The sequence below is a fragment of the Ambystoma mexicanum genome, chromosome 12, assembly GCF_040938575.1.
Source record: "Ambystoma mexicanum isolate Mex_15411 chromosome 12, UKY_AmexF1_1, whole genome shotgun sequence".
Taxonomy (NCBI): Eukaryota; Metazoa; Chordata; class Amphibia; order Caudata; family Ambystomatidae; genus Ambystoma; species Ambystoma mexicanum.
Genome location: NC_090936.1, coordinates 85139882 through 85159233, shown reverse-complemented (window position 1 = coordinate 85159233; position 19352 = coordinate 85139882). Strand labels below are relative to the sequence as shown.

At 46.5% G+C, this 19352-nt stretch overlaps 1 protein-coding gene across 1 annotated transcript in view; it reads left to right on the top strand.

Moving 5' to 3' along the window:
- CCDC146 (coiled-coil domain containing 146) overlaps positions 1 to 19352 on the top strand; it is a 1748551-nt gene that overhangs the window by 569355 nt on the left and 1159844 nt on the right. The gene's annotated exons all lie outside the window — the stretch shown is intronic.

Below are 19352 nucleotides of genomic sequence, written 5' to 3'. Positions count from 1 at the left end.
AAGGGCTCTCTTCTTGGTGAGAACGGAGAGCCGGTATTGCCTTTGGAGCAGGCGACAGGCCAGTTTGTCAGAGGATGAACATGAAGCACGCCATTTCCTCTCTGCCACCCTGCACTTGCGTTTAAGGGTGACGAGATCCGAGTCATACCAGGAGTTACATTTGGCTTTGGGCTTCAGGCGGATTCTCATGATAGGGGCAAGGATATCAAGAGTATCAGATATAGCAGAGTGGAGAGTGGAGAGGGCTGTGTCAGGGTGGGAGTCAGCCGAAGGGGGAGGAGGGGGCAAGAAGGTGGCAGCGAACGCCTTTACTGACACGCGCTTCATGGGTCGGATGACCGAGAAGGAAGGTGGCAGTGATGGGGGTGGCTTTGCCTGTGGGGTAGGGAGGGTGAAGTGGGAGGAGAGGAGAAAGTGATCACTCCAGGAGAGAGGAGTGGAGAGAGGGACAGAGAGGGACAGAGAGGGGAAGGTCAGAGGAGATCAGGGCATCAAGAGTGTGCCCTGCAGAATGAGTCGGCCCAGACGGGAGAATAGAGAGTGAGAGAGAGTCGCAGAGGTTGCGAAAGAGTCCAGAGGGGGGACAGGAGGCATCCAGGTGGATGTTGAAGTCTCCAAGAAAGAGGAGTTGAGTGGTTGAGGACAGGAGTGTGGAGGAGAGGTCCGCCCACTCGGAGAGGAAGGAGGAAATTTGACCAGGTGGCCGATAGATAGTAGCCACGGTAAGGGAATGGCTAGGAGAGAGAGAGAGTCGGCAGACAAGACATTCAAAAGAGGAGTAGGTCTGCATGGGAGTAACAGTGGCAGGAATCCACTCAGGGAAGATAAGGGCCACACCTCCCCCCGCACGGTTGGGCCTGGGCACAGAGAGGATCTTGTAACCGTCGGGTAGGAGTGTGTCAAAGCTGGTGACAGAGCTGGCCGTGAACCATGTCTCAGTGAGACCGAGTACGTCAAGGTCAAGTTCCTCAAGAAGGCGGCAGATATCAGAGGAATGTTTGACGGCAGAGCGAGAGTTAAGAGTGGCAATGTGGAGAAGTTTGCCATCTTTGAAGGATTTCCGGGGAGGGGTACAGATCAGAGGTACGCCCTGCGGAGGTGAAGAAGGAGCACGAGAGGGGGTGGGGAGGGAGGGAAGAGGCAAGTTAGTCGAGGACAGAGGAGAGGGCACAGCAGGAGAGGAAAGGAAGTTGATGAGGCGTGGGAAGCGTCTATCGAAGAGGTGAAGGTTGGCCTGAGGGCCTTGGACCAAGACGGTTCCATTAGCATAGACATTAATGATGGCCTTAGAGGAGTGGAAGGAAGCCAAGAGGACATCCCAACGGGTGCCACCATTAATTGGTGAAGAGGAGAAAGGAGAGAGCACAGAGACCATATGAAGGGTCCATAGGTCAGGAGAAGGCACGAAAAAGAGGATGTCAGTGAGAGTTTCCTTGGAGGAGGCACTAGTGTAGGTGTCAGCGATAGGGAGGCCTGGGTTGGAGACCAGGATGTCCTTTTTAAACTTTTTCCTACCAGATTTAGTGAGGAGAGCAGGATAGTCAATGGAGAAGCAGTTAGAAAAGATTGGTGAGATAGAGAGCACCATAGAATAGGAGGGAGTGGGTGGGGGAATACAGGACAAGCGCAAGCGGACAGGAAGAGAGCGGCAGGCGTTAGTTTACCACAAATTCAGAACATAGTAAGCGTATCAGGTACACAGTGGAGAGGCCACCTAAGTTTTAAAATCCTGCAGAGAGAGAAAAACCCTAGTTTACCACAAATTCAGAACACAGTAAGGGGTATCAGGTACACAGTGGAGAGGCCACCTAATTTGAAAATCCTGCAGAGGGAGAAAAACCATAGCTTACCACAAATTCAGAACGCAAAGAAGTGTAGCCGCACTGCGAGGAAGTGAACAGGTAGGGGTGACGTGGGCCGAGGGAGCAGGTGGAGCTCACAAGATGAAGCGGTGGAATGGCCCTGGCATCCCCTGCGGACACCTGCAGACACACCGGGAGCCGCAAAGGAGGGAGCCGCCCTTTGCCTAAGGGGGCCCTTAGCCGCTGGGGCTGCCGGGCAGGGGCTGCCCTGGTAGCACCAATAAGTGGAGGAGGAGACACGGGCCAGCAGCCAATCAGGGGGGAGCTGGGAGGATTGGAGGCGGGAGGGAGGGAGGGGACCAAGGAGAAACACGGAAGGGGAGAGAGGGGGGCTGGGGAGAACCCACAAGGGGAAAAACAATGGCAGCAGCCCAAGAATGGGCAGAAAAACAACACACGGCCCACGGAGGGCTCACATACCTTTGTCTGGGGGCCTGCAGTCACCGGCTCTGCCTGATGGAGCATTTAAAATAATAGAAAATATAAGCATGCTTGGCTTGTGTGGGTGCCTAGTGACAATTTTCCTGCTCAGGAGGGGCTCAGCATAAAAAGGGTTGAAGACCACTACTCTAAGTCAATCCTGTAACAATCCCGGAGGTTTCTGCACAGAACAATCCTTGCCCCTGATTTGAGCCATATAAAGGTCCCAGGGTAACGTTTAGGCTCTCTTAAAAAAATAAAAACAAAAAAAAAAAAAGCCTTCACTGATAAATCACCCACAAAGGCCTTCTTTGTTGCCAATATTGTGCATCTCAAAGATCTGCAGATCAGAACTCCTCACCCCCCTTTCTTGTGAGTACCTGACACCAATATGACCAAACAATTCGTCCTCTATATGTTTTTCATTTCTTCAGTAATACTTCACAGTCGAGGGCATCTGCATCGAGGTCTCCAGCAGCATGAACATTTTGGGTGTTTAATTTGATGCCAATCTTTCCTTCTGAAGACAGGTTAATGCTATCGTCTCTTCTGCCGCTCACACTTCTAAATTAATCAACGCTTGCAGACCTTTACTGACAGCAGAAAACTGTGTCACCATTGCCAGAGTACTTTTAGGACCCAGGCTAGACTACTGCCATGCCCTTTTTGCTAGGACTTCCTCACACAACATCCACAAACTGCATATCATTCAAAACAATGTCCTCAGAGCAGCTCTCAATTTCTCCAAGCTTGATCACATCTCAGCAGTAAGAAAAGATGCTCATTGGCTTCCTATCTGGGAGCGTATCATCTTTAAGTCAGTAGCCATCACGCACAAGTGTGTTTCCAACACAGCACCTAAGTATCTGTCACAAAAATTCCCCAAATCCCAATCGACTAAATGTATGCGCTCAGCCTACACCGACCTGTTGACATCCCTAGATTCAGAATAAACAAATCTAGGGGCGGGGGGCTCTAGCTTCCCGGTATCTGCTGCTAAGAACTGGAATGTCCTTCCCCCTTACCTTAGATCTGACCACCAATCTGTTGTAGGGTTCAGCACAGCCCCTTTACATTCAATCACCGCCACTTACACTATTTCGACAAGCTGAAAGCACATTGAGAAAGTCATACTGCTGAGAGCCTCTGCATTTGAGGCAGACTTTAGAGTGTGTAAGTTCCTAGAGTGTCAGAAAAAAAGCTGCACTGATTGGACACACTGCACATTCGTAGAGCAGACTGAGAAAGTCATTTTTACAGAACACAATGCATACTGGATATAGTACACAGAATTCCTCACACATCTTGGAAAAGAGACATGGAAGTATGCTTTATGCAGAGTTGTAACCTCGCTTGCATTTTATAAACTGTACATTGACGCAATTGAAGACTACAGGTGACTTGACCCAGAAGACACGTGCCAGCCCTAACAAACTTACAAAACATAAAAGTAAAGATGAACTTTTATTTCATTCGGCCAATCAGTGACAAATGGTTTTGGAAGTGGGATTACACCAGGTCTGTCTCGAACGTCCAATTAATAGACAATACCCAATCCAGACCACAATGGCACCCAGAAGATGCCCTTTCCTAAGGTTTTCTAAATTTCCATGTTACTCGCGGTTGCAAAAAGCATTATGGGGATGGTGTGAGGGAGCAGGGACGGTACAGGGTTAGGGGTGCAAAGCCGTGTGGGAGCTCGGAACGCGGGTTTATACCAAAGGATTCAGCCTGCGTTTCACACTCCCTGATTGACTGGCACTCCCAGGGTGCTAATGAACATTGAAGTCAGAATTGTTTATTCATACTTTTAAAAATACATTGACCCAACAAGTGAAGACCAGTGGCGACTCAAGACTAAAGAGATAATGGCCAGCCCTGACAACCTTAGAAACATTTTAAAATATTTTTACTTTCATTTAATTAATCCAGTGCTTTTTTTATCAAGTCTATTACATAGGAAAATAAAATATTCATGTAATTGTATGTGCCCTCTTGACAGTTTTTTCCAGTTGTTCTTAAATTTCTTTCTTTCTCTGCTTTGGATGAAACCAATCTTGAACCTGCCGATAAACATTCCATTTATTACATTTGGCCTTACCACTCCCAGAGCAAGTGCATCATCCATATTGATGCCCAGGCGACCAAACCTTCAGCACCATGGACCTTTCAGAAACCAAAGTGCATAAGACAATAAGGTAACCCTTCTGGATGTGGGACATGCTGGCTAGGCCAGCGAGAAGCTTTGTCAACTGAGCGTCCGCAAGACCCAAATTGCTTTCAGAAGGGGCTAAGTTAGGCAGCTGTGCAGAAGATGCTGAATGAGTAAACTGCAGCACTGCAAGAAATGCGCTCATCGGGTGTGCGGACAATGATCCTATGAAGATAAATGCAAGCCTGCATTGACGAGTGGGAGAAGTAGAGACATTCTGCGTGTGCCAATTTTTCATGAACAGCCTGTGAAGGCAGACAGAGGCTGGAGGCATTAGCCGGTGTGCAGAGGCTGGAGTCACGAGTCGGAGTGCAGAAGCTGGAAGCGCGAGCCAGTGTGGCAGAGCGAGGGAGCTTGCCGGCAGAGAAGAACAGAAGCGTGGTGTGAGCAAGGTGTGCCGTGGAGACGCCAGGAGAGGGTCCCTGGCGGTCTGGCAGCCAAGAGAAGCAGCGTAGTCCTTACCGGAGATGCCAGCGTGCAGGAGCAGAGCTGCGTGGAAGCTTAAAGAGACATCAGCGCCGACCCGAGTAGAAAGCAGGCGGCAAAGGTATGAGCAAGCAGACCTGGAAACGCTAAGAAGAACCCGATGAGTCTGCCAGAGCAGAGTGCGGACCCCGGGGCGTTTCGGCGACAACACCAAAGTGTAATAGAACATTGTAAAGTTACAGAAAGCAAAAAGACAAGAAGATTGTTTATAAATCAAGAGACCAGAAGATTTTGAACATTGTGAAATTACGGAAAGAAAAGTAGTTTAAGTAGATATACCAGAGGCATTTTGTGCTACCCATGAAGAATCCAGGACAAGGGAATCACTCTCTGGAATTTTGGAGAACCTTTTCATTGGAGCTATTCTACTTTTATTTAAGAACACTTTTTGCAAGTACCAGGTTATAGACCTTTCCCTTGTCACTTTATTATTTTGTTTTAGTGTGACAGTCAGGATAGATTGTTTGGACACAAGGACAGCTTTTGATTTATAACATCCTGACAAAGACAGTTCCTTAGTTTTGGTTTTTAGGGTCAGAGAGACATTTTCCCAACCTATTTAAGTTGAATAAAAGTCTATAACCCAAACATGACAACTTTGTGTCCGACTTTCATTTCTGACCCCTCACAGTATCTCCCCCCCTCTTACACTTGTCCTTCTGGGTAGAATGTATTTACCCTCTAGCTAAGCGTCAGTTCTTTTCTTATCTAGCAAACCTTACATTAGCAGGGGGTATTGCCATAACTTCATTGTCTGTACTATAGCTCCCAGCTAGCTTTCTCTTTCTACTTCAGTGTTGTGTGAGGGATCAGAAATGCGAGACAGACACAAAGGTGTAGATTTCTCAATGCTTGCCATTTATTAAAATAGAAAGGGTTGAGATAAATGCCTGTCTTTCCTTATCCTAACGAGAATGTCCCTACCTAGCAAACCAAAAGTACAGAAAGATGACCTAGTGTCCAAAAAGTATCTGACCCTCACACTTATATACACAACAAAAGTATACAAGGAATAATTGGCTGTCTTTAGTTCAACAAAATAATGCAGATGTTCCAGGTTATAGTTTTTAGAGAGTACTCGTTGTGACCAGGGTTGGGCTCCCTTCCCCTGGATAAATTCTGGAATAGCCTTGGGAAAGTTCTGTTTCAACAAAGTTCTGTTCAGTTCAACACAAAATATCTTTTCCATCCACAGAGTCTTTCCACTTGATAAAGCACATGTCTTCTCCACAAACACTTGTTCATAAACCAAGGCAATTGTTTTCCTCCACACAATGATTCTTTCAATGGAATACTTTGCTAAGGATAGCACAGCAACTACCTTTAATGTAGCAACAGTTTGTCAGTATGATAAAGTTACCAATGTCTTTCCACAACACCTTTTTACCACAATGCATTTCTTCAAAGCAACTTTTTCTTTCCTGGTGTACACACCTGCCAGGACCATCTACCGTGGTCCCTTTCCTGGTTCACTCTCTTGCCAGGAAGACAACTTCTATGACTACAATTGATCTCTCTTTAGTGGCAATATAGGTTACAGATTTCCCCAAACTGGTGTCTCGGGAAAAGGAGAACTGCGCCCTTGTAGCCCTTTCATCTATTTGTTATAGTCTATATGTTGCTGGTAATGTGGGTTACAGGTTTGCCCAAGTTGACGTCTCTTAAATTGAGAATTGTGCATCTTTTGCTCGCTTCAACTGGATAGCCTCTTGGCTGTCAGCAACGCGGGTTATAGGTTTTCCCAGATTGACGAGAATTGCACACTTTTTGGCCTCTTATATTTTGCCAATTAAGGGGTTTACTAAGCATTCATTTAAGTCTCTTTGCCTCCCCCTCCTTATTTCACTTGGCTCTATAGCTCCCCATGGCTTAATAGTGGGAGCGGTAAATGCTACGATGCGCACGTGCCCTGTCTCTTCTGAGGCTCACTAGTTGCTGTTGGCAGCTTCAGCGTCCTCCTCATGTGCTGTGCGGCACAGTGGTGCTTCTCCCTGGCATCTCAGTGTCTCAGGTGCCTCTTCGATTCTCTCACCATCAGGGTCTCTCTGTCTCTCTGTCTCTCTCTCTCTCTCTCTCTCTCTCTCTCTCTGGGAGCCTCTGCTGCTCCGCTTTAAGTGACCCCGGCTCTCCCGATCTCCTGTCCTCCTCACAGACAGTTAGGTCTGCTTCCTTGCCTTTCTGCACACCGGCTGCTTGTTTCACCTGCAGTTTAAACCACTTCAGTATCTTCCCAAACTGCTTCTGCCTCTGCTGCTCCTTTCCCTTCCTCTTCCACTGAGCTGTGGTCCATGTTCAGATTTAAAGGTCGCGCTCAGGTGCCCTGCCTTAAAACAACTAGACTGCATATTCTTTTCAGTGGCACTTTTGATCCTTGTTGACTCGGCCCTTCTTCCTTCTCTCAGTGCCACAGGCATTATGGATCTTGCAGTCCACAATGGATTTAACTCTTTTAGATCTACTTATTTCTGTTTGATTGTTGTAATGGATGTCATTAAACTTAGGAGATGTTATGTGAGGGATGTGTGCCTGAACATTATAGTTAAGATGTCTACCCGGGACAGAATCATGGCCATTAGAGGATCTAATTCAGAACTTCCAAGGGTATCTGGATATATATATATATATATATGCTTGGGTATGTTTCCATGCTCAGCTAATGCAATTTCTCAGTATTAGGCTGCCCTCTGCTGTCCAAATGACAGTGCACACTCTTCAACAACAGCTACCATTTCAACAAACAGCACAGTTCTACGCGGTCACCTTCACTTTCCACTATTGCAAACATTCCGAAGTTACTTCTTTCCACCCCCACTTCTCGTCACACAGGGCACATCGGTTCCAGTGTCAATGAACAGTTAATTATCGGCTCAACGTTACAATCTCTAAATAGAGAAATGCTGCAGGATGAATGCCTCCTAACGAGCTAAAAATGAAAGTAGGTGCTGTAAGTATGCTACTACACAATCTTATGCCATCACAGGGACTCTGCAGTGGAACAAGGTTGACAATTACGCATCTACAAAGACTCCTCATAGAGGCCTGTGTGATAGATGGAACTTAGATACTGTTCCTATACCATGCATACCTTTTATTCCATCTGATACATTTAGCCTTTTCAATTACCATTAATAAGTCACAGGGACCTACGCCCCGTTCCTGGAAGCTATCAGTGAAGCGATCAGTGATAATTTCAATATTTAAAAGGGGGGACAGAAGTGATCCTATAAATTAGAGCGATCTTGACCTTTAAGATATGCTAGAACAGCGTATGTAATGCTGGGAACAGCTAGTATAATTTATTCTGCATAGGTAACTTTTCACAGAGGTTCTTTGGGTTTCCTCTTGAGAGGGACATTTGCAATGACAGCATGCCATTAGATATGTGGGATTGTAGAACTCTCATCCTCACAAGAGGATGAATACTGCGTCTCACCCAAAGGAGTTACCACTTCCCCCTGACAGCCATCTGCTCCCATGTGATCCTCCCTCATGATACCACCCCCAGGTTTAGAATCAGGTAGCGTCTGCCTTCCCCATGCCACATGGGAGGAGATCTTATGCTGGGGTTCAGTGATGACTCTGCAGGATTCATCACAGTTGTTAGTTACGTTTCCTGCAGTATAATAGGGTTTCTAGACAGCATTCAGAGATCTATACCAACGTTTTCCCCAGATACTGTTTACCTTAACCTTTAGCTTTCTTAGAGCTATGTCTCCACTGGTCTAACATTTCCTCCTTCTGTAAGTGCATCAGAGAGTTAGCATTTTTGGCTGCACCACACTGCTGAATGTCTCTTATGCCTCTTCTCAACTCCAACACTGACATTTCTCATCCCTCCTTCTATAGTATATTTGACATTTTGGGTCAGGTCAGGCCAAAATTGCTAGGACTGTTTCTCTGCTAGTAGTGTCGCTTGTAATTAGTCTGTCCTGCATGCTTACCTCATACCCAATTCTATGTATTTCCCCAGATGTCATCCTTTTCTCCAAGTTATCATATTCCCCGAAGTAGTTGTCACTGTGGCTCTGTGGCTGCAAGTAGTGGTGCTGCCATCTTGGTGTCAGACAGGTCCAAGATGTTGCTTTGCAGGTCTCTTGCTGGCACTCAGATGGCTCTACCAGCAATATCCATCTTCAGGTTACACTGCATCATCGTAACATGGCTCATAAACAAGCACTGCAGAAATGTCCTCTGCTCTCTGCCACCAAAGTTGGGCTTTCAAATGCCCGCAGTTAATGGCTTCCACAGAGGTGTGTATTCTATTATTCTCTGTCATCCCCAGGTCTGCGACAGGGATACCGGACTGTGGGTCTGGAGGGGCGTGGATAGAGGTTTTAGCTGTTGACATATTTTCTTAAAGGTTCCTATCCACTGAGGGATTGTAGAGCTCTGAGGGTTCCACCATGCACCACCTCCAGGGCTCACCTCACATAGCAGGTAGCTTCCCCATTCTTCAAGGCTCCCCAATCCACTATCATGTCCACAAAGCAGGATACTTTTTCACATGCGCCTCATTCGAATGGATTGTGACCCCCACGTATTCCTCATCTTAGATATATTTGTATCTTCAGCTTTGCTGCTTCAGAATTTTTTTTCCACCAGGTGGCGCTGTGCACAAGGTAGCGGCGTCGATGTCCCTCGAGAACTGCCGTCGAGCGTCAACATCGTCTGCAGTATAAAGGGCTCGAGCCGCGCCCGCTGGCTTCTGTTCCGTTTTTCCGACAAAGCTTTCGCTTTGTGTGTACGAAAACGGCGCTTCAGTCTTTCGACAAGGTCTTCATCAAATCCTTCTACCCCAAAACTGGCTTTAAAAAGTGCCATAAATGCGGGAAGAAAATGTCTATTACTGACCCCCATTGAGTTTGCCTCTGGTGCTTGGGTCCGGACCATCGAGTTGACGAATACGATTCCCGTCAAACCATGACCAACAAAGCTCTCAAGGAACAAAGAGTTAAATTGGCGGTGGGGGAGGAATCCTCGAAGTCCTCTTCGAGGGGAAAAAAAAATAAAGATTCAGTTGAGCCTAGTGGAAAATCCCAACGTAAATTGAAGAAATCTAGGTCGAGGAGTCGGTCTCGAAAATCTTCGTCTTCTTCAAAGAAGAGGCGTCTACGATCTCCCTCTTCCTCCTCCTCTTCTTCGTCGTCCTCTGATACAGGGGTTATCGCCTGTCCTTCTAAACACGATTCCCCTAGAAAATGGGAGGCCTTCAGAGCCTCGATGATGCAAATCTTTGAGAACGCAGCCCAGACCCCATCGAAGAGATCGCGTGAAGACCATGCCCCGGCTCATTCGAAGAGTAACAGAGGGAGGTCAGAGACTAGATGCTCTAAATCCAGCGAAAAATCGTCGAGGTTCTCGTCGAGAGAAACCTCTCCGACACCTCACAAGAAAACTAAAACGGGCCTACTGGTGCATAAACCGGAGGCAAAACCAGACAAAATGGCATCCGGTACCAAACCGCCATCGAAGTCGGTGTCGAAGTTCTCCTAGACGCATCTGTCGAAGACTTATGCAACGCCAGTGTCGAGGACAGCGTTGACCGCTTTCTCGATGGCGCTTACATCCAAGGCTCCTTCGACTGCGTCGACAACTTCGACGCCATCAACGCCTTTGCGGAGGTCAATGCTGATTCCAGCACCAATATCGACGCCTTTGGCGAAGCCAAGGTCTATGCCTCCACAATCCACAGGTAAACGTTTTCACCCTGTGCCTAGACAAGACTTTTTCAAGTCTATGGCTTCTATTTACGAAGAACAATCTTCTGAAGAGGAGATGTCCCCTTCCGTGGTAAAATATGGTACAATGGATGTTCCTGAGGAACTAATTGATCCTCATTCCAAAATGACTGACCTCTATGAATGTCTGCAAACAGCTAGTGGTCTAGACACGTCTCCTGAATTGGAATTTGATAAACCCGACCCTGCTGACCATGCAGACTCTGGGTATAAGAATCTTATGAATAGGGTGGTAGAATTCATGGGGTGGAATAGAAATTTCCCCATTTATGAGCAAGACGACATGACAGACATTCTCAGTGGAGGTCCTCAAACAGATCCTGTCCTTCCTTTTCACACTGCCCTTCAGAAGAAGGTTATGGCCAGGCCACATGGGAAACCCCAGATTCTGGGCCAGCTGTAAATATAAAATGTGCAGGAAAATATAGGCCCTCTTCTTCTGACCCTGAATACTTAACTAAACATCCTACGCGAGAGAGGTTAGTAGCCCAGGCAGCCACATCCACTAGACAATCGGTATACCCTTCAATTCCCCCAGGTAGGGACGATAAGAGAATTGATGCATGATCTTGCAGGATTTTCTCTTCGGGCAGCATGGCCTTAAAGTCAACAAATGTGACTTGCACTCTTGCAAGATTCACATACACCCTGTGGGATTGTATTACTAAAGGGGCTGAACACACTCCTGAAGGCGAGGCGAGAGAGGGTTGCCTCGCGATTGTAAAAGAGGTAAAGGAGGCTATGGGGGAATGCCTTCAATCAGGACTGGACACTGCTGATAGCATAAGCAGGTCCATGGCATCTAGCACAGTGCTACGCAGGTTTGCGTGGCTGAGAAAGTCGGGCTTCGCAACGGACATGCAGGCCAACCAACTCAATATGCCCTTTGACGGCTTGAGGTTGCTCTGCAGCAAGGCAGATGAAAGTTTGGAGAAGCTGCAGACCTCTAAGGCGGCAGCTAAGTCTCTTAGCGCCTCCATACGACAACCTCAGCAACACTCCTACTCAGGCTCATCTTCCTGGAGGGGGGTCATCCTTTTCGATTATACTCCTCATTTGGGAGAGGAAGAGGGTAGGCTGATCAAAGAGGACAGCAAAGAAAATGTCCTTGTGGTGGAAGAGCAAAGAGTGCTAGAACAGCCCCAGCAGCAGTAAATGTCCACTCAGCCACTGCTGCAGCCGCCGCAAAGCCACTGTGAGGCCTTGACCCACAAGGCCGTGGTGGGAGGCAGGATCTCTCAGCATCTGAACGAATGGCAGGGCATTACTTCAGATGCTTGGGCACTGGAGACAGTAGCTCAGGGTTACTGCCTTCCTTTTCAACGAAGGCCTCTGGACCATCCACCAGGAGCCAACTCTGCCAAAATTCCAGAACCCATCCTTATGCAGGAGATTTTAACCCTGCTAGAGAAAGATGCAATAGAACATGTACCTGTAGCGGACAGGAACAAGGGTTGATACTCCCCTTACTTTCTCATCCCAAGGAAGGACAGAGGATTGAGACCCATCTTGGACTTAAGACACTTGAACAAGTTCATCAGGAAGGACAAGTTCAAGATGGTAACCCTTTCTCAGATCCTTCATGCTCTCCAACTCCAAGACTGGTTGGTATCATTGGACCTTCAGGATGCTTATTTTTATGTGCCGATCCATCTCAAGTACACGAAGTACCTGAGGTTCGCGGTTGGTGGCTCACTATCAGTTTTCGAGTTCTGCCATTCGGGCTGACCTCCGCCCCAAGGGTTTTCACCAAGCTGATGGCTGTACTGGCAGTGAGTAACAGGAGAGGGGGGATTCACGTCTACCCTTACCTGGACGACTGGTTAATCAGGGCGAGTTCACCTGAATGGGCCCAGGAACATCTGACAATGACCTGCCACTTCTTATACAGACTGGGCTTCTCCCTCAATAACAAGAAGTCAAATATGATACCATTCCAAAGACTCCAATTCATCTGAGAAGTCCTGGATACTTCCTCGGGCAAAGCCTCACCTCCCGAGGTGAGAGCTCATCACATTCTGCAGATGGTAACAAAGTTCCAGAATGCCCAGCATCTGCCGGCCTTTGATTTTCTGAGGTTGCTCGGCCTCATGGCATCCTACATTTTTCTGGTGCTAGAGGCTAAATTGAGAATGAGATCCCTTCAATGGGCTCTCAGGACTCAATGGTCCCAATTTTCAGGGAATATGTCAGATCTTTTGCAATTTCTGACCAGAGTGGCTCAAGATCTGCTATGGTGGGCTTGCAAGGACAATATTCTCAAGGGAGAATCTTTTTGGCAAACATGGCCGGAGATAACAGTAGTGACGGACGGCTCACTCACATGGTGGGGAGCTCATACCAACTATCTGACAATCAGCGGTCGTTGGTCTCCATCGGAGTCCAAACTACACATCGACCTTTTGGAGCTCAGGGCAATCAGATTACCGCTGGACACCCTTCTCCCCTCTGTACGGGGAATGAATGTCCTGATAATGACGGACAACACAGTGGCCATGTACTACCTCAACAAGAGAGGGGGTGTAGGGTCACTACCACTGTGCAGAGAGGCTCTGGTTCTGGGCAATACAAGAAGGAATCTCTCTATCAGCAGTTCACCTAGCCAGAGAAAAAAACACTGCAGCGGACACTCTGAGCAGGCAGAGCACAGTCTTCCACGAGTGGGAACTAGCTCAGAAGTCCTTCAAGAGATCTTCACCCTTTGGCGAACCCCTCAAGTGGATCTGTTCACGACCGAGGTCAACCGGAAGCACGATCAGTACTGCTCAAGGGAATTTCCTCCAAGAGAAGCTCTAGGGGACGCGTTCGTAAGTGGACTGGGAATTTCCACTTCTGTACGCATTTCCTCCAGTCCCAGTCATTCCTCACGTAATCAGGAGGTTGAGAAAGTTCAGGAAACCCAGGATCCTAATTGCCCCGGATTAGGCCAGGAAGACGTGGTACCCGGACCTTCTGGACATCTCCATCTGCCCTCCAATACATCTTCCACAAAGAGAGGATCTCCTCTCGTAAGAGGAAGGTCTGGTTCTCCATCCAGAGGTGAAGACACTCAGCCTTCATGCATGGTTTCTGAGAGGCTGAGATATAAGGATTGGGACCTCCCAGATGACGTAATGGAGATTTTGCTTTCGGCCAGAAGGCCAGCAACAAAATCCTTGTACCGATATCGTTGGAACAAGTTCAGTAACTGGTGCAAGGACAAGAATGTGCACCCATTCTCATGTAATACACCTATGGTGCTTTCTTTCCTTTTACACTTGGCCAATCTGGGGCTTCAGGTTGGCACAATAAAAGGATACCTGGCAGCGCTGTCTATTTTTAAGCGCTCCTCAGAAGAAGTGTCTTACTTCAAGATGCATTTGATTGTACAGTTCCTGAAAGGTCTCACTAAAGTGTACGCTCCAGTCCCTTTTCAGGTACCCCTATGCGACTTAAATTTTGTTTTAAAATTCCTTACATGCATTCCTTTTGAGCCCTTGCACTCTTGTCCGCTAAGGCTCCTTACTTTAAAGACAATCCTTCTAGTGGCCATTACATCAGACTGTAGGGTGAATGAGTTGCAGGCTCTCTCTTGTAAGCCTCCTCACACCATCTTTCATAAGGACAAGGTTATTCATAGAGTCGAACCCTCCTTTTTGCCTAAAATAGTCTGACTTTCACCGATTGAAAAAAATCACTCTGCCTTCTTTTTATCCTCCTCCTCATGCAAGTAAGGAGAAAGAAAGACTACACAGACTGGACCCGAAAAGGGCCCTCTGTTTTTATATCACTAGATTGGCAACATTTCGGCAGAGTGACCAACTTTTCGTTGGATATACTGGACATAAATTGGGCCTAGCAGTAACAAAACAGACATTATCCAGATGGATAATTTTGGCAATTACCGACTGCTACAGATTAGCGGGAAAAGAGCCTCCAGATGGGCTAAGGGCTCGCTCAACTAGGGGCATGGCAATTTCGACGGCTCTCCAGAGGGGTGTCCCAGTGCAAGATATTTGTGCAGAGGCCACCTGGTTGTCTATGCACACTTTTGTGAAACTATTCTCTAGATTCCACCTCATCACCAGGAGGCCTATTTGCTAAGGCCGTTCTTCATATGGTCCATGATTAGTATTATCTAGTACTCCCTCCTCCAAATGTATACTGCTTTGGGAATCTTTCTAAGATGAGGAATACGTGGGAGGACACAATCCATTCGAAGAATAAGTTACTTACCAACTGTAACGTTCTTTCCCACGTATTCCTCATCGACCCTCCCAGCCTACCCCGCCGTACAGTTTACATCAATTGCACTCCGAATTCCTTGAGAGCTTGAGGTCTAAAGAACGCCTGGTCAACTACTCAGCTGGGTATATCGAAAAAAAAAGAACTGAAGCCAATGCGCGCGGCTCGAGCCCTTTATACTGCGGATGACATTGATGCTCAACGGCAGCCCTCGAGGGACATAGACACCGCCACCTCGAGCACAGCGGACCCAGGTGGAAATTTATTTTCCGAAGCAGCAAAGCTGAAGATACGAATATATCTAAGATGAGGAATACGTGGGAGGAACATCCAATCAAAAGAATGTTACAGTTGGTAAGTAACTTGTTCGTCTCTACTAATTGTGTATGGTACATCTCCAGAGGGGAAGGAGAAAGCATTTCCCCTATCTCTGTTGCTTTTTACACTTGCTCTTGAATGCCCCGTGGAGGGTATAAGTTGCCATATCAGACATAGATGGGTTAATATTGAGTGAGAGAAGAACATAAAACTACACTGTTGACTGATGAGGTCCTGGGTACCATGGGGGATCCCTACAATTATTGTATAGCTAACTTAAGTAGTTGAATGGATATGGTAGTCTCTCGCTTCAGAATTACCATGAATGCTAAGGTTCTTCTCCTTTCCCCGAGACCAGTAAATGTGTCTTCTGCAAAACAAACATTTACTAAAATGAGCCACTAAAAGAGTATCTAGGGATTTGCTAAATTAATAACATGCAAATGACTTCATGAAATAAACTATGCAAGTTATTCGTCAAAGTTGCTGTTTACCAGCAAAGAGGGGCAGCAAGTTACCTCCTGGTTTGGCTGGATAGCAGTGATGAAAACATCTGCAGCATCATAGAATTGTCCGAAGTTTTACCCACTCGTATAGAACCTTCATTTTGCCTACAAATAAAGAATGGATACTGAAATTCATATGGCAAGGCAAGAACCCCAGGGTGAAAGCTGATATCGTGAGAAGGGCATCCGACGAAGGTGGAATGCCTGCCTGAATTTGTTTCAATTTGTGTTGAAGTTCAAGGAAAAATCATATTTGTTTTGGCTAAGTGTGATTCTAATAGGCATTCTGCCATACCGGGAAAGCTATTATAAGTATGTCTCTTTGCGCTTTTCCCTGGTTTGAAACAGCAGACGACATCCACCTACCAATGCAGTATTGGATACACGGGTGAAGATCGCAGTAAAGAAAGAAACTTAATTTCCCCCTCCATTTCTCCCAATACACTTTAATTCCCAGTTAAACCGGCACCAGGTCACTGCCCATTGAGTGACATTCTAAACCACATAATCAATAAAAGTTACATTTTGAGGGGGGTGGGCAAATGCACTATTTGCAGGTGAGAGATTGGCTACTTCACCTAAGTGTTAGGAAGCCAGCCACCAGAGCCCCCAAAGCATTTGATAAATTACCTCTTTCATATTCACAAACTAGGGGTTTCATCTCTTGCATTTACAGAATTCAGTTAAAAGGACCACAGAAACTATATGGGGTTTTATGAAATTATGATACCTCATTAGGAGTACAACATAATTGTTAAAGAATGTGAGACACTGTGGCTTGACATGGGCAAACGCACTAGTTGTGTCACAAACCAAGAAATACTATAAGATAATGCATTTCTGGCAGGATATGTCAATTAGGCTCGACCATGTTAACCAATGACTCGAAATAATGTTTGAGGACATGCAAGGGTGAGGGGGCAACCTTCATACATGGTGATGCTGCCCCAAACTCTCCATTTTTTAAATTACATTCTTAAGTCTAAGAAAATGTTGCACGACTATCTTATTCCAGAGGGAGCCCAAAATACTGGGCATAAGGGACCCACGCCTGAAAGCAATGACCACAGTAGGTAGGAAATTGATGGGCCATTTACTATTGGCAACTACATTAACAATAGCTGCTTAATGGAAAAGAACTACTACTCCTAATTATGAGATCCAGATATGCACAATTTGGGACATTTTCATAACAGATGAAGACACACATGCTCTATGTTCAGACTCTCCTAACTTTTGTGATGATCTGGAAACTGACCTTTGGCTGAGCGGCAGACACAAATGCACAACTGTGATGCCCGCCAATTGTTTGGGTATTGAGCTTATTTTGCTGAGACATTTTCCTCATGGGGACCAATGTATGTAATATATGCTGGGGAGAGATTGTGATGCAGCTATGAAAATGGGATGGCTCTGCTTCGGGCTGAAATAAGTGGACAGTGGGGAGGGGGTTTGTTACTATTTATGAGACAGGCATGGTATCAAGAGACACACAGACTCAAAAGTAAGTATTTGTTTTAAAACCTTTATTTACTAAGGTACCTGGGGTGGTGGAATGCCTGACTGGCCCCAACTCTAAAGGGATGGTTCCCTTAACTGATGTTTCTAATGCCCATCATTGTCTAATAGTCCAAAAGGAAAATCTGTCTGTGTCTAAACCTATACTTGCCGCTGTACAAAAATGTGATAGGAAGTCTTTTGAAAAGAAAAAATATGGGTTCAACAAAAATAGCAAAACAAAAGTTGGTTTTAGATGGTCTTCTCACCAGGTGCAATTTGGTCAATGTCACAAAGAGGGGTTCACTTGCCAGTGCTGTTTGTAAGACCTTCTCGACAGGGCCCTTAAAGTGAATTCAAATACCGTAAATGTCTTTTAGTTCCTTGGGGTTCCCTTCCCCCAGCTTCAATTTGTTCGCTTTGAGCTTGCAATACAAAACACAAAGTATACTTTTCTCAATAGGCGTCTCAGGGTTCCCTTCCCCAAGCTCAGGCCTCTTTAGTTCCAAACACCAACTCAGCTGATCAGGATGTGCCCTTTTCTAATGTACAGTCTTTGTTGCATATCATCCTCTTATGGGGTAGAATCGGAGGCTTTTGGAAATGCCATGCTCTTAGCTTTTCCTCAGCACAACCACTTTGCCCTTCACTTTGTTTCCTACTCTTACTTTCTTTTGCACTTTTTATCCTCCGGTACTTCCTGCACCGTTTGCATGTATTCCTTTCCCTTTTCCGTGCACACTTGCACTGACCTTTATTCCTTAACTTTGTTGTGCCTCTTGCACGCTTCTTTCTTTCTTTTATGCACTCTTGCACTTGTTTATTTCTTTATGGGTCACTTGCACCCTTTTTATATGTCCTTTCCTTTCGTGCCTCTTGCACCTTTTCCCTTGTATGCTATCATTTCCTTTTGTGCCTCTTGCACCTTTTCCCATGGGCTTCTGGTCCTCTTTTCATTCGTATTGCTTTATTGTCCAACTTTCTTTCATTTGTTATTTCACACACGCGTGTCTCACGCTTATACTGTTACTTGTAACTTTGTTGCAGAAGACTTCCCGTCAGCTTCAATCGAATGTTCATTCAAGCACGGTCCTCTTTCTTATGCGTTTCTAGCGTTACTTGTACCGTGCTCTTCACAACACAGCTCTGCAATGCTTTCAGACTCACCGGGCTGACTTCTGCACTGCAGCTCCACAACGGTTCTTCGTTGCGGGGTAAGGGTCTCACTGCCTGACCCTTGGACACCCCTGGGCTATCTCACCGGGCCAGGGGAACAAGCATACGCATACACAGGTTTTGCAGGGGACCAGCACGCCTCTCGGCTCCCATACACCGACCCTTCTTAGCTCCCTTGAGACACGGCTCCCTCGCCACCTCTTCTGCTCTTTCGCACTGCAGTTTCTCAGAGTCTCTGCATTCCGGTCTTTGGCCTCCGGTCCTGGGCAACTCTGGTCTCTCAGCTCTCCTCCCAACTCGCTCTCCTACTTGCTCTCCTACTTGGTTGTCCATCTGTGTCAGACCACACATTTTATGGCGAAAAGACCAGTCAACTGGAGTCTGGTGTGAATGGTTACTAATAAATGCCTGACCCTCCCTGACTCTATTAGTGGGATAACTTGAGTTATTTCTATGGTAGGTTTCCCTTGCTCTCCCCATGTTATTCCTACAGGTAATCTTTACTGATCTTAGTTGCCTCTTCCTCGTCTCAGTATTTGTTGGAAATGGGGAGAGGGCGATGGGGTGAGATTGGAGATACCCTTTAAAGGCTGAGGGAGAGTAGGTTGGGGATGTTTTTGGGACTCAGGAAATACCATGTCTCGTCCTTGGGTATCCTTCTCCCAATCCCTCGTGACCCGCAACTCAGGTGATCCTCCCTCTCTTGTCCATCCCCACGGTCGGATTCCAATAGTGATACCCCTTCCCTGTCCACCTGATGGAAGATCACGAGGGAGCGGGTGGGAGAATACTGTCGGATTTCTCACATATTATTGAACTTACTGTGTGAACACCAATAAACATAACATAAAAGTGCAACCCTCAATAACTTTATTCCTCGCTCTTTTATTCCAAAAGGTGTTGTAAACATGAA